A 10,163-nucleotide genomic window follows, 5' to 3' on the forward strand; every position below is an offset into this window, starting at 1 on the left:
GTTTTTTAGTTTACTTCTTGTTCCTTTTAGAGTAAAGCTGATTCATTCATGGGTCAGTGATTCTTAGTGTGGGGTTTTGTCTGTATTTTATTCTTTCTGAACAGCTATCAGTTACTTTAGTGAACAAAATTGAATAGATTTTCTTGGAAAAAAAGCATGATTTTCATGCAGTGAAACTTGAGTCTCATGTTGTCTCCATGGACAAGGAAAACTGAAAAGCTGGAGCTTCTTTCCAGCTAGTGGAAGTGAAAGAGGATGGAGCACATTACCTCATCTAACTCACGGAGGAGTTATTCAATTTTTACATCGCTGTTAGAGATATACATTAATGATACTATTTAAATAATGATTACCTGAAACCTCTAAATAAGGAATTTATCTATTTTGCAAATTTTTATATCTATATTACCTCTGCACTTTCCATTTTTGGTTGAAGTTTAAAGAAGATGGATTTAAGTCACACATTGGGATTTGAATTCCCTCTGTCTTCCCAACAGGCAATGTGATACTGAGCTCACACATCCTCTCTGAGTCCCAGTTTCTTCACATGTAAAAGAGAAAACCACATAGGAATGGAACATTTACATGTAAATATATTTTTTAAAGATTTATTTATTTACTTGATAATCAGAGTTACACACAGAGAGAAGGAGAGGCAGAGGGAAAGAGAGGTCCTCCATCCACTGGTTCACTCCCCAAATGGCCGCAACAGCCGGAGTTCACCTGTCCGAAACCAGGAACCAGGAGCTTCTTCTGGATCTCCCATGTGGGTACAGGGGTCCAAGGACATGGGCCATCTTCCACTGCTTTCCCAGGCCATAGCACAAAGCTAGAATGGAAGTGGAGCAGCTGGGACTTGAACTGGTGCCCACACGGGATACCAACACTGTAGGAGGTGGCTTTTTATCAGCTATGCCACAGCACCGGCCCTATGTAAATATATTTTAACATAATGTAATTTCACTTAAATATGTATGGAATTATTATTATTATATTCTGACATGCTGTTTTAGAGTCTGGCCAGAGTTAGTGTCTATACAGAAAAAAAAATGACATAGCACAAAAAGGAAAAACTAAAGCAAAGGGGAAAAACTGAATTTTGAAATGTATAACATTTCCCAATAATATAATTTTCAAGGATTATCTAGCAAATAATTGTGCACATATGTTTCTCTGTATAACTGAAGAATCTCTTTCAGTATATAATGGATGAAGACATTTAAAATAAGAGCAATTTTTTTTCAATTTTCTAATTATGGGGAATAAAAATGTCATTTAGAACTCTCTTAGAAGACATGCTTTTATTTTACCTTGCTTATTCAGATGTAGTTTGCTTAAGAGTCCTTCACTAAAATTAAACAAGTTTAATTATTTAATGACATTCATTTTACTAATCAGTATGTGCTTTTTTAGACACATTCAATTAAAAATAATGAGAAAACTATATGATCATATTTTGATTTAGTTGTAAAGACAGATAATCATAAATCTGAAATATGTAACATTCTCAGGGGATCACCTGACCCTGTCACATGCTACAAATATTCTGAATCACATGCTACAAATAAGACAATCTGAACAAAATTATATAAAATTACTTGGCTCAAGATAAAACTTTTAATGGAAGAAGTAGAGTTATAACTCATACTTTAAAAATTCGCATAAATTTTCAGTGAAACTCTGATTTACTGTCTAGGACTTTCTTCCCTTATAAATAATTAAGATAATGTAAACCTATCTCACACCTGTTATTCAGCCCCTTTGTTATTCTGACTAATTTACTTAAAAAGTCACTGAAATTCACACTGTCCATAGAGACAGTTTTGCCTTTTCTCTAAGAAGATGAGTTGTGGAAATTAATTACTTCCAGACACCTGTCGTCTGTGTAGCCACTTAAACTTAGTGCAACACTGTGGAAATTCAAAAATCTTACTATACTTTCTTGGGAGTTGCTCTTAGAAGTCTCTGAATCTGCCAGGGATAATGTCTCTTTTTGTGTTCTCGGTTTTATGTCAGACAAATTTAGGTGTGATTCTCAGCCCCTTCGCTACTTTGCACAAAGAACAAACTTGTACCAAATATTTTACAGGCTTCAGTACACTCAGCTTTAAATCCAAGAGGTGCTACTGGGGTTATCGGGTGCCAGTACTCTACGTCCCGTCCCGTCTCCTCACTGTATCCTCCCCCTACTCTTCTCTTGCCACTCCTAAATTGACCCCTAGTTCTTCCTCATCCATTTCTGTCCTTGACCACTTAACTCTCTTCAGGCCTCTAGGACAAGTCAGTGTCCCTCAGCCTGAACCAAAATCCATCAAGGAGCTCAGCACTGTGGACCCCTGGTTCATAGAGATAGGTTTTCAAGCTCGGATGTGGCACTGTATATTTTGAAAGATGCCTCTAGGAGGGCAAGAAGACAGGAAGTTCCAATCTGAGACAAAGTAGAACCTGGGAAAAACACACCCAGATATCCTGAGTAATTTGGCAGTGGTTAAACAAAGTTGGTTCCAGGCTCTGCTTGGGACTTGAAAGGATTCTGGCCCTGGGAGTTTCTCCTCTGGGTGAAACTAATGCTCTGGATTCTTGCCATTTGGGCTTCCTTTCTCTTGTCGACATTTCCACACCAATCTCAAAGCTCAGTTTCTCTCCCCCGTCTCTGTTGTGGAGTGTTGATCACCCATCATAGCTGCCTGCTACCTGTGCCTGATTATGGAAGTGCAACGGTGTTTGATTTGGCTCATCTCCTAATTGCATTATGGTCCACAGAACAATTCAGACATAATTATATTTTTGTTTTTAAATTAGAGTTTGGATTTACTTTAACCATATTGCTCACCTAAAGCCCCCTTGCCCGATTGAATCAACACTTGAAAGGATTAGGGCCGGTGCCGCGGTTCAATAGGCTAATCTTCCGCCTATGGCGCCGGCACCCCGGGTTCTAGTCCCGGTCAGGGCGCCGGATCCTGTCCCGGTTGCCCCTCTTCCAGGCCAGCTCTCTGCTGTGGCCCAGGAGTGCAGTGGAGGATGGCCCAAGTCCTTGGGCCCTGCACCCGCATGGGAGACCAAGAGAAGCACCTGGCTCCTGGCTTCGGATCAGTGCGATGCGCAGGCCGCAGCGGCCATTGGAGGGTGAACCAACAGAAAAGGAAGACCTTTCTCTCTGTCTCTCTCACTGTCCACTCTGGCTGTCAAAAAAAAAAAAAAAAAAAAAGAAAGAAAGAAAAAAAAGAAAAAAGAAAGAAAAGAAAGGATTAGTTGGTGAGACGATAAAATATACCCTAGCAAATATTGCTCATTATTATGTCAAAGAAAATAACAATTTTAAAATGAATTCAGTCTCATTTAATTTAAGCAAACTATTTTTATGCTTTGAGAGTTAAATGCAAAATAAGCATAAAACAAAAAGAAAACTAAAGAACATCTTCAATTTTAATAATTTAATTATTAATCAACCACCCATAGTGAAGATTTTATAATAATTTCTGTTTTATCTCAGTACAAATTTTATTCCTTATACTCTGTCCTTCAATTTTTTTCAAAAGGTCACTATTATGACTTTTGAACTGTACATTTATTAGGTATTAGTTATATATATATACACACACATATATGTATTATATATATACAGCACAATATTAGGTACTTTATATATTATATATATAAATACAGTACAGATTTGGTACTTTATATTTAAAGTACCTAATATATATTAAATTTAATTATATACACTATGAATATACTAATGCTGTATAGTATATATACTAATTATATATAATTATATAAACTAATATGTAATTTAATATAATTCATTTGTTTAATAGTCATAATGATTTTGAAAGGAAAATTTTATGAAATTAAGTTTTTAGAAACAGAGTCAAAAAGACTTTGTATTTGTCCAGTGTCTCATAGCTAGTAAGTGGTTTTTTTGAGGTCCAGTGATAATGAGTCTAATTCCTAATTCTTTGTACATTTCAGTTCTCTCTTGAGATACTTGAATTCTAAGTAAAGCATCTGTATTCTTGAATGAAGTACATATTGATACAACTCAAATATCTAATACAGTATCAAGTAGTTTAGAAGAATGTGTCAAAGGAATATTAGCTTATAAAAGCTATTCTATTTGATATTTGTGACTTAGGGAAATTCTAATTAAATATGATTCTGCCTTAAGTTTGAGTCCTAAGTCTAGTGTCCTCTGCTTGTTTGCATGCCGTCTTAGCCACAAATCTCTATATCATAACCTCGCTTTCTACAAACGTTTTTGACTTGCAAATTTTCAAGATTTAAAAATATTTTCAGAATAAAAGTTTGTCTCTAATAAGTGAGAATATAATAGAATATTGCTATGTTAGTATCAACAAATGAATTAAGATATAACCGTTTATAACTTACCCTGCTCATAGGAAGAGAGGCTTTTGTACACTCGATGGTTTGCTGCAGTGTTTCTCAAGCATAGTCATTAACAAGTCCCATGACTGGTGCCAGGATGACAGCAACTTGCAGGCCTTGGAAGGTGAACAGCTTACTCTGCAGACAGACTGTTCGTTCAAATACAAGAGTTTCTCCTTTCACAAATGCAAGTTGCTGTGAAAGTTACTTCATGCTGCTCTATCTCAGTTTCCTCATTTGTGAAAAAAATTCTAGTGAAAGGTAAACAAGGTAATTTATGTAATTGTCCTTGAAATTTCAACATAGATATCCTATACCATATATATATATGATATATGTATATGTGTATATAGAGAGAGAAAGAGAGAAAAAGAGAGAGAGAGAGAGAGAAAGAGAGAAGAGAGAGAGAGAAAGTAAATTCAGTCATTGTTCAATTCAGATATTATTCTTCCATGAGGACACATATTAAGGAGCCAGCATTGTGGCTTAAGCCACTGCTTGCAATGCTGGCACCTCATATCAGAACACCAGTTTGAGTCCCATCTATTCTGCTTCCAATTTACTTCCCAGCTAGTGTTCTTGGGAAGGTAGTAGAGGATGACCCTAGTACTTGGGCCCCTACCACCTACACAGGAGACCTGGATGGAGATCTGGGCTCCTAGCTTTGTCTGGACCAGTGTGGCATTTGCAGCCATTTGCAGCATGAACCAGCAAATATAAAATCTCAATCTCTCTCTCTCTCTCTCTCTCCTCTCTCTTTTTTCTCTTTCATTGTACCTGTCAAAATAAATAAGCAAATCTTTAAAAAAGAAAAAGTATTATTAACTCATTCATACTACACATTTATCAACAAAATTTGCCTGAGAGACCAATCAATGTTAAATATACCTTTAAATCATGAAATACACATGCAAAATCTCGGGAACAGATTTTAAAACATGTAGAAAGTTGAAAGTTCACATACAAAAGGACAGCTTTTTACTAAAATATTTTATTGTACATCTCTTTGTTACCCTTTAGAAATTTAAATATATAATTCTAATAACTAAATATACAAATATGGGTACATAGAAACATACATAGACTGTACATATAACTGGAATTTTAGCTCAACACTGAATTATGTCATTGCTACGATTCATTACTGTTGTAGATGTGAAATGGATAGTGTCTACATGAGAAGCTTCTTTAATCCATTGCCTCCAAACAAAACTTAACATACCAACTTTTGAAATAAATCATTGGTGATAAGATAAAAGTCAGGCTCTGTAACATAACTAAATTATAATAACTTAAAAGAGTTGATTTGGGGTAGGCATAGACACAACAGTTAGATGCTACGTAGGATACCTGCATTTCACATTGGAGCACCTGATTTGAGTCCCAACTCTGCTTTCAATTCCAGCTTCCTGATAATGCACAGCCTAGAAGGAAGCAGGTGGTGGCCCAAGTACTTGGCAATGAACCACCTGTGTGAGACGTGGATTGAATTACAGGCTTCTGGCTTCAGCCTGGTCCAACCCTGACTGCTGTAGCCATTTGGGAATTTAAACAACAGATGAATGAAATCTCTTTCTTAAATGAATGAATGAATAAATGAATGATGGATGATGAATGAATATTTGCTTTATTTCACCTTTAATGGAAAGTCTAAGCCAATTTTCCTAGCTGGTTATCTCCCCTGTGTTAGTGACACAGAAACTTTCCATCCATACGTTCTGCTACTCATAAAATATAAGGACATTTCAAACATTTTGTGGAAAACAGAATTAAAAAATAACTTGGGTGCAAAATTGTTTGACATCTGTGCATTATTTTTTCAAAATACAATTTTCCATGAATTTTTGAAGGTCCCTCATATGGTTCTTATCCACAGAAAAATAAGTATTTCACTAGTGTAGACACATTCCAACCTTGAGAAAAGAAGATAGCAAAGGCATGAACACAACAGTTTCATTCCCATTCATTGACCAGAAAGCAGTTACATCACAAATCTAACTACAAGAAAGGCTATAAAATTTAGCCTTAGCTGTGTGGACTTAAGGCCAACTAAGACTTACATAGAAGAAGTGGAGAATACAAAATGGAGGCACAGTTGTTAGTCTCTACCACTTTATGTGGTAAGGCTCAATCCATAAATAACCAATTCTTTTGCAAATTATGAAATTTTATCTCAATTATTTCCATCTTCACATCTCTGTGGCACCCACTGGCACTGTTGATGTGGAATAATTTATACATTAATTTGGGCAGCAGAAACAAGGTAATGATTTTTAAAGTAAAGATAATAGTAGGGTACTCGCTTCGGCAGCACATATACTAAAATTGGAACGATACAGAGAAGATTAGCATGGCCCCTGCGCAAGGATGACATGCAAATTCGTGAAGCGTTCCATATTTAAAAAAAAAAAAAAGATAATAGTAGGAGAAACTAAAAGACATGGGGAATAGGCCTAAAAATACATAGTATTTGGTGTACAATAACTCATTTGGCATACAAGCGAGCAAACCAACCATTTCTAAAAATGTATTAATGTATTTGAGTATGCTTTAACTCAGTTGAATTTATTAAAACTATATTTCTTTGAGAATAAAGGAAATATAAGAAAACAAAGCAATTTCTGAAGTTGACGAATGTAAGAAGAAAGTCAAGAGATAAATAATTTGATGCTTTTTAGTCAAAAAAAAGTTTAAAGAGGTGGTAAATCAGATAATACAACATTTGGATGGGATTCATGAAACTGTTTCCTTTTTTTGGAAAAATGTTTATTATTATTAAATGAGATAGAAAATTTTTGAAATTTAAAATGAGGTTAATAGTCCATGTGAGAACACAATGTAATTTAACAGAAATTCAAGAGTTTCTACAAACAATTCAATGAGGTAACAGGCTGCTGAGGTCACTGGGAGTGCCATTGAACTTTAAAGAAAGTTGGCTTGGCTAGCACTGTGACATAGCAGGTAAGGCCGCCGCATGCAGTGACAACATCCTATATGGGCACCAGTTTGAGACCCAGCTGCTCCACTTCTGATCCCGCTCTCTGCTATGGCCTGGGAAAGAGGTAGAAGATGGCCCAAACCTTGGGCCCCTGCACCCATGTGGGAGACCTAGAGGAAGCTCCTGGCTCCTGGCTTCAGATCGGCATAGCTCCAGCCGTTGCAGCCAATTGGGGAGTGAACCAGAGGATGGAAGATCTCTCTCTGTCTCTGTCTCTTTCTCTCTCTGCCTTTCCTTCTCTCTGTAACTCTGCCTTTCAAAGTAAATAAATAAATCTTTAAATAAAAAAAGGAAAGAAAGTCGGCTTGATAATTTTAATTGCTTTTATGTAGACAATTAAAGCCATAAAGAGATGACAACAGCTGACACGTTGTCATGGTAGCATTTTCTCCCCAGCTGAGGAAATCACATAGAAGGTTGGATATGGGTCAGGAAGTGTTTATACTGACAAAACAACTGCATATTAAAATCAAATGCTTTTGTAAACATCATATGCTAAAGGAGAATTGTGAATCCTAGTTTCAGCTATGAAAGACAAATGATTCATATTTAGAATTATATGAACACGGGTATTCAAGGTCAAGATTACTCTCCCCCTCACATATTGGAAGTTCAGTTTAAAAATGTGACCATGATAAAACTTCGTACCAGCATTTTTCCTTGCAAAAGGAATATATATGCAATTGAATATTCTTCCAGAAAGGAGTTCATTTCCAAATGAACTACTACAGAGTAAGAAGAATTAACTCTATGTCCAATGAACATTTGTCGGTTAGCTGACTCTGTTTCATAACAAAATTTCATAAACGAAATTGAAGAAAGATATAACTAAAGGAAGGGAGGGAGTAAGGGTGAGAAGGCAAGAAGGAATGGGGTAAAGTTGTGCAGTAGTCTGGAAGTCAGAAATAGTGAAAAAAATAGAAATGCAAAGGAAGAAAAGGAAAGGGAGGAGAGGGTAGGGGAGGACAAACATGGGAAAGAGAGGGGAGAGGAGGGTTGAGAAGAGGACCAAGAAGAAGGGAAATGAGGAAAGTAAGGAGGTAGGAAGGAAGGACACTAGAAAGTATTGTAGTTTCTCTAATAAAAAGGAGAGGATGACAGTTGCAAGAAAGTAGCTGACATGGAAATGTGTAGGCTGCCTTTGCCACATCTATCAATGTCCACATTTTTCAAACGACTGTACATTTTCTCAGTGGAGAACTCACACTTGAACACTTTTAATGCATTTTGTTTGTACTAGGTAAACTCAATTCCCAGTTCTAATAGTCGTACTTGATTGGCTTAAACAAATAATTTATCCCATTCTCTGGATAAAGTGATTAGTTCAGGATGGGCAGATAGCAGCTTGAGCCAAGCATACATGTTTTTTGAGTGACAAGAAAATAAAGACCTTTCTATTTTCTCATTGAATACTAATATAGAAATCTGAGTCTTCCTGCAACCATTTGGGTACCACTAAGGAGAAATTTAAAACTTGTGGAGATCATAAATGAAGATAGAGACACTCCTGAGAAGATGCTCTGGATTTAGTGACATTTCAGACCTGGACCAAACAAAGCAGAAGACAGAACTGTCCTTGGATTGTTCAAGTTCAAGGGCACTTACTTCTCCTAAACAAGTTGGAGTTGTGTTTTCCATCTCTTGTTTTTGGGAAAGAGGGCTAACAAAATTCCCCTCAATTCCCAAATCTTCTCTCGCTTTTGGTTCAACTGAAGGTAAATGAAGTAACTAAAATGTAAAATAATGTTTGTATTCTTGGGTTAGGAATCTATGAGAATTCCTTGATTTGTAACTGCATGTTACAATGAACAAGACAAAGTCTGTGACAGAGTATAGAAACCAGCAGGGAGCTATGATAGGCAACAAATAATCAACAATAAGGTACATACTTTTTAAAAAAAAAAATAATTTACACATGAGAAAACTGGGGTATTAACTTAATTGCCTAGAAGATGACAGCAGTGATAAAGGTATGAGCTGCAGACCAGTGGACTTTTACTTACAAAAAACTCCAACTGATGTACAGTAATAAATATTATGTGCTTTTTATGTAACATTTGTAAATCTAAATATTCTTCTTGTCTATTGGTGAATCTGTTAGTAAAAAAACAACATAACAACTGCATCTGGAAATTTTGACCAGCTTTTGTCTCTGGTTTCTAGGAGACAAATTCTAAATCCTTGGTATTTTCCATGTATTATACATTTTTATATATATTCACAATGCACCTTGACAGTTTATTCTAAGGAGATGACTCATGATGACCCCTGAATTAGCTTATGTTAACAAGATGATTTAGGATAGGATTTGGTCACTCCAGAAAAACCATCGAACCAACTATGTGCTCAGAAATTGTAACTTTGAGCCACATGATATCAGCCCAGTTTCCAAGTTCAAAGGAGGCAAGGAGGCCTGGAGATTGAATTCAGTTATGTGACCAGTGATTTATTCAATCATGTCTGCATAACAGTACTGCAATAAAAGGTCAGAACATCAAAACCCAGTGGAGTCTCCTGGTTGGTGAACACACCGGTGAACCAGGAGGATGGAATGCCCTGGTTTTACAGAGTTCATAGAACCTCTGTATGGCCTACAAGACCCTACATGCCTGTCTCTTCTTTGGGTTAATCCCCCTGACTGACATCTCATTTAATTAAAAAATCACCATAGATATAGCACTTTTCTGAGTTTGTGTGACTCATTTTAGCAAGTTATTGAACCCGAAAGGGTTTGGGACACCTCTGAATTTCTAGTCAGTCAATCAGAAGGACAGGTGAC

General features: G+C 36.3%; 1 non-coding gene across 1 annotated transcript; it reads left to right on the forward strand.

The window, feature by feature from the left end:
• The first annotated feature begins 6,681 nt into the window (after window positions 1-6,681).
• On the forward strand, window positions 6,682-6,788 carry LOC127491276 (U6 spliceosomal RNA). The gene has a single exon (XR_007919847.1). It is a non-coding gene; the product is annotated as a U6 spliceosomal RNA (small nuclear RNA).
• Window positions 6,789-10,163: the final 3,375 nt, after the last annotated feature.

The sequence above is a fragment of the Oryctolagus cuniculus genome, chromosome 11 (assembly GCF_964237555.1).
Source record: "Oryctolagus cuniculus chromosome 11, mOryCun1.1, whole genome shotgun sequence".
NCBI lineage: Eukaryota > Metazoa > Chordata > Mammalia > Lagomorpha > Leporidae > Oryctolagus > Oryctolagus cuniculus.